This window comes from Rhinoderma darwinii, assembly GCF_050947455.1.
Source record: "Rhinoderma darwinii isolate aRhiDar2 chromosome 9 unlocalized genomic scaffold, aRhiDar2.hap1 SUPER_9_unloc_1, whole genome shotgun sequence".
NCBI classification, from domain to species: Eukaryota; Metazoa; Chordata; class Amphibia; order Anura; family Rhinodermatidae; genus Rhinoderma; species Rhinoderma darwinii.
The window spans coordinates 384,830-390,829 of NW_027461827.1; positions in this window are offsets into that span (position 1 = coordinate 384,830).

Genomic DNA, 6,000 nt, shown 5'->3' on the forward strand with positions numbered 1-6,000 from the left:
CTCTGCTAAGGGCACTGGACTACTTCACCGCATCAATGGGAGAATGGATGGAGCCATGTACCGTCAAATCCTGAGTGACAACCTCCTTCCCTCCACCAGGACATTAAAAAATGGCTCGTGGCTGGGTCTTCCAGCACGACAATGACCCGAAACATACAGCCAAGACAACAAAGGAGTGGCTCAAAAAGAAGCACATTAAGGTCATGGAGTGGCCTAGCCAGTCTCCAGACCTTAATCCCATCGAAAACTTATGGAGGGAGCTGAAGATCCGAGTTGCCAAGCGACAGCCTCGAAATCTTAATGATTTACAGATGATCTGCAAAGAGGAGTGGGCCAAAATTCCATCTAACATGTGTGCAAACCTCATCATCAATTACAAAAACCGTCTGACTGCTGTGCTTGCCAACAAGGGTTTTGCCACCAAGTATTAAGTCTTGATTGCCAAAGGGATCAAATACTTATTTCTCTGTGCACAATGCAAATAAATATATATAATTTTGACAATGTGATTTTCTGTTTGTTTTTTTTTTATATAATCTATCTCTCACTGGTAAAATTAACCTAGCCTAAAAATGCTAGACTGTTCATGTCTTTGACAGTGGGCAAACTTGCAAAATCAGCAAGGGATCAAATACTTATTTCCTTCACTGTATCAGTGTGACACTGGCCTGTGCAGAAAGGATTGCTTCACAGCGTAACACACATCTATGGATTATTTTATTGTTTTTTTTACCCCATTATTATACCCCCTGACTATGCCCCTGATGTACTCTTCCCAGCTCACACATGCCCCACATTATAAACGGAAACACTAGTAAGACTCCAAACAAAACTATTACCAAGCAAATTCCACGCTCCAAAAGCCAAATGGCGCTCCCACCCATCTGAACCCTACAGTGTGCCCAAACAACAGTTTCCTTCCACATATATGGCATCGTCATACTCCGGAGAACCCTTTTAAAAAAATTTGGGGTGTGTGTCTCCAGTGGCATAAGCTGGGCATGACATATTTGCCACTGAAATGGCTTATCTAGGGAAAAATAGAAATTTTTACTTTGGACCATCAGCAGCGCAATCATTTATGGAAAAGACCTGTGGGGTGAAAATGCTCACTACACCCCTTAATAAATGCCATGAGGGGTGCAGTTTCCAAATGGGGTCACTTCTCAGAGGTTTCTTTTTATTATTTCACATCTGAGACTCTGCAATTGTGATCCAATACTTTATAAATCGCCAAATTAGGCCTCAATTTCGCATGGTACGCTTTCACTCCTGAGCCTGGTCGAATGTCCAGGCAAAAGATTAGGGCCACATGAAGGGTGTTTCTAAAACCAGGAAACCTAGCATAATTATTAGAGAGCTGTCTTGTTATGGTGGCACAAGCTGGGCACCACATATTGGCATATCTATGGAAAAAAATCCCATTTTCACTCTGCAACATCGAGTGCACACTTATATCTAAAAAACACCTGCAGGGTTAACATGCTTACTACACCCCTAGGTAAATGCATTGAGGGGTGTAGTTTCCAAAATGTGGTCACTACTGGAGGTTTTCCACAGTTTTGGTCCCACAGGCGCCCAGAAACCAATCCAGCAAAATCTGCACTCCAAATGGCGCTCCTTCCTTTCTGAGCCTTGCCGTGTGCCCAAACAGCAGTTTATGACCACATATGGTGAATTGCCGTACTCGGGAGAAATTGCTTTACAAATGTTGGGTTTTTTTTGTCCTTTATTTGTTGAGAAAACAAAAAATGTTGTGGTAAATCTACGTCTTATTGAAGAAAAAGGATTGTTTTTATTTTCACTGCCCAATTCTAATAAATTCTATGAAACATCTATGGGGTCAAAATGCTCACAATACTCCTAGATGGATTCCTCAAGGGGTGTAGTTTCCTAAATGGAGTAACTTTTTGGGCGTTTTCATTGTTTTGTCCCCTCAGGGGCTTTGCAAATGCGACATTGCCTCCGCAAACCTTTCCTGCTAAATGTGATCTCGAAACGCCAAATAGCGCTCTTTCCATTCTAAGCCCTGCCGTGTGTCCAAACAGCCGTTTATTACCACATGTGGGGTACTGTTTTACTCGGGAGAAATTGCTTTACAAATTTTGTGGTGGTTTTTCTCCTTCAGTCCTTGTGGAAATGAGAAAAAATTAGCTTTACCTACATCTTCTTTGAAAAAATGTAGATTTTTATTTTCTGGGCCTGCTTCCAATAATTTCTGCAAAAAACCTTGAGGGTCAAAACGCTCAGTATACCCCTAGATAATTTCCTCAATGGGTGTAGTTTCCAAAATGGGGTCACTTGTGGGGGGTTTCCACTGTTTTATCCCCTCAGGGGCTTTGTAAATGTGACATGGCCTCCGCAAACCATTCCTGCTAAATGTGAACTCCAAAAACCAAATAGTGCTCTATCCCTTCTAAGCCCTGCCGTGTGTCGAAACAGCCGTTTATTACCACATGTGGGGTACTGTTTTACTCTGGAGAAATTGCTTTACAAATTTTGTGGTGGTTTTTCTCCTTCAGTCCTTGTGGAAATGAGAAAAAATTAGCTTTACCTACATCTTCTTTGAAAAAATGTAGATTTTTATTTTCAGGGCCTGCTTCCAATAATTTCTGCAAAAAACCTTGAGGGTCAAAACGCTCATTATACCCCTAGATAATTTCCTCAATGGGTGTAGTTTCCAAAATGGGGTCACTTGCGGGGGATTTCCACTGCTTTGTCCCCTCAGGGGCTTTGTAAATGTTACATGGCCTCCGCAAACCATTCCTGCTAAATGTGAATTCCAAAAGCAAAATGGTGCTCCATCCCTTCTAAGCTCTGCCGTGTGTCCAAACAGATGTTTATTACCACATGTGGGGTACCATTTTACTCGGAAGAAATTGTTTTACAAATTTTGTGGAGCTTTTTCTCCTTTAATCCTTGTGGAAATGAGAAAAAATTAGCTAAACCTACATTTTCTTTGAAAAAATGTAGATTTTAATTTTCACGGCCTGCTTCCAATAATTTCTGTAAAAACCCTGTACGGTCAAAATGCTCACTATACCCCTAGATAATTTCCTTGAGGTGTGTAGTTTCCCAAATGGGATCACTTTTGGGGGATTTCCACTGTTTTGGCACCGCAAGAGCCCTTCAAACCTGACATGGTGCCTAAAATATATTCGAATAAAAATAAGGCCCCAAAATCCACTAGGTGCTCCTTTGCTTCTGAGGCCGGTGCTTCAGTCCAGTAGCACGCTATGGCTACATATGGGATATTTCCTAAAACTGCAGAATCTGGGCAATAAATATTGAGTTGCATTTCTATGGTAAAACTTTCTGTGTTATAAAGAAAATTGGATTAAAAATTAATTTCTGCAAAAAAATATGAAATTTGTACATTTCACCCCTACTTTGCTTTAATTCCTGTGAAAAGTTTAAAGGGTTAAGAAATTTTCTAAATGCTGTTTTGAATACTTTGGGGGGTGAAGTTTTCAAAATGTTGTGACTTTTTTTTGGTTTTCTAATATATAAGGCCCTCAAAACCACTTCACAAGTGAATTGGCCCCTGTAAAAATAGCTTTTTGAAATTTTCTTTAAAATGTGAGAAATTGCTGCTAAAGTTGAAAGCCTTGTAACGTCCTAGAAAAATAAAAGGATGTTCAAAAAACGATGCCAATCTAAAGTAGACATATGGGGGATGTTAGTTATCAACAATTTTGTGTGTTATAACTGCCTGTCTTACAAGCAGATACATTTAAGTTGAGAAAAATGCAAATGTTTGCAATTTTTCGCTAAATTTTGGTATATTTCACAATTAAATACTGAGCATATCGAGCAAATTTTGCCAGTAACATCAAGTCCAATGTGTCACGAGAAAACAGTCTCAGAATCGCTTGGATAGCTAAAAGCATTCCGACGTTATTACCACATAAAGTGACACATGTCAGATTTGAAAAATGAGGCTCTGTCAGGAAGGTCAAAAGTGGCTAAAGAGGGAAGGGGTTAAGATATTGTATTACGGTCTGTAGCCTTTGGGGGGAATATATTAACCTTTCTACAACAGTTTACTAGCGTAGAAAATTCACAAAATGCACAAATGTCAACATTTTTGGGGGCAAAAAATGGGCGGGGCTTAGCAGTAATGGCCAACAATTTTACTATAATTTACGCCAGTAACTGATGTAAATTATAGCAAAAATCTATATGTATAGTGCGGCCCAGATTTATCTCTGGGGGGCGTAACAAGGCAAAGGTCCGTGCCAGACCCATGCCTCCCCCCAATCAGACTATTTGCCCCCCCCAATCAGACAATAAAATACATTTTAAAAATGTACTTACCTCACCGCTCCGATTCTCCCTCCCGGATTCCCTCAGGCTGTTACAGCAGGCCGAAGCACGTAGAAAGTACTGATAACAGGCCGCGTTGCAGCTAAAAGATGCGACACATTTATTAAACTGTTTAATAGGACTGGTGTATGAAACGGCAGTATTAAACGGAATGTGTCGCTAGAAATTTTATTTTATTTTTTCAGTTAAACAGTTAGTATATAAGTGATTACACATTGTTTTAATTTTTTTTAATTTTTTCACAAGTCAGGAAATATTATAAATCAGATTCTAATTTATAACATTTCCATGTGCTGGTCACTAGAGGGAGCAAAATTGCAGCATTGGCATGTGGTAAAGCAACCTCATTGCCTTATGCTGCAAATTTGGAGTAGACACACTCGCTTTAGTGTTCTCACAGATTCCCCCCTCCTTTATCCTGGCTAGTGCCAGGAGAAAGGAGGGGGTTGAATGTTCAAACTTCCTACACTGTGTGCCGCCATTTTCTGAGCTAATGCACAGTGTAGAAGGAATAGATACAGTGCTCAGCAGACAGTATAACACTAAGGCTGGGTTCACACGACCTATTTTCAGGCGTAAACGAGGCGTATTATGCCTCGTTTTACGCCTGAAAATAGGGCTACAATACGTCGGCAAACATCTGCCCATTCATTTGAATGGGTTTGCCGACGTACTGTGCAGACGACCTGTCATTTACGCGTCGTCGTTTGACAGCTGTCAAACGACGACGCGTAAATTGACTGCCTCGGCAAAGAAGTGCAGGGCATTTCTTTGCCACGTAATTTGAGCCGTTCTTCATTGAACTCAATGAAGAGCAGCTCAAGATATACGAGCGTCACAGACGCCTCGTATATTACGAGGAGGAGCATTTACGGCTGAAACGACGCAGTTGTTTTCTTCTGAAAACAGGCTGTCATTTCAGCCGTAAATTACAGCTAGCGTATGAACATACCCTAACAAACACACACATCACATACACAAACATAATTTACCTGCTCCTGCCACCGCTGCCGCCTCCGCCCTGCCGCTCCTAGTCCTTGCATCTGCGCTGCCTTCAACATATGGCCGGAAGCCGCGACCGGAAGTCGTCATCTTACTATCCGACTGTGGCTTCCGGTCCACATGAAAATGGCGCTGGATGTCGCTCTACCAAAGACCTTCCTTTTGGTCTGTGTGGGAGCGGCGTTTGCGCCGTTCCCACACAGATGGTGTATGCTATAGTGAATGGAACGGCACCCGTTCGCATTCTCTATGGGGATGTATGTGCCGTATTCCATCTCTGTATGTGTCGTTAATGGACAGATACAGAGTTGAAAAAAAATGGCAGCCCCCATAGAGAAGTTAAAGAAAGAAAAAAGTAAAAAGTACAACACAAAAACACAAATAAATACAATTTATTTTAATGACATACTAAAAGCAATATTATATATAAAAAAAAATTTTTTTCATGACACCTTCCCTTTAAAGGGGTTTTCCACGTTCTGACAACTGATGACCTATCCACTGGATAGGTCATCAGTATATGATCGGTGCGTGTCCGACACCTGGACCCCGCACCGATCCGCCACTACAGCTGCCTCCGGGCACCGGACAAAACTGCCGGAAGCAGATGGCTCCGGTCAAAGAATAGAGGCCGAGCTGCAGTTCTGCCGAACAGCCGCTATGCAGTAGTCG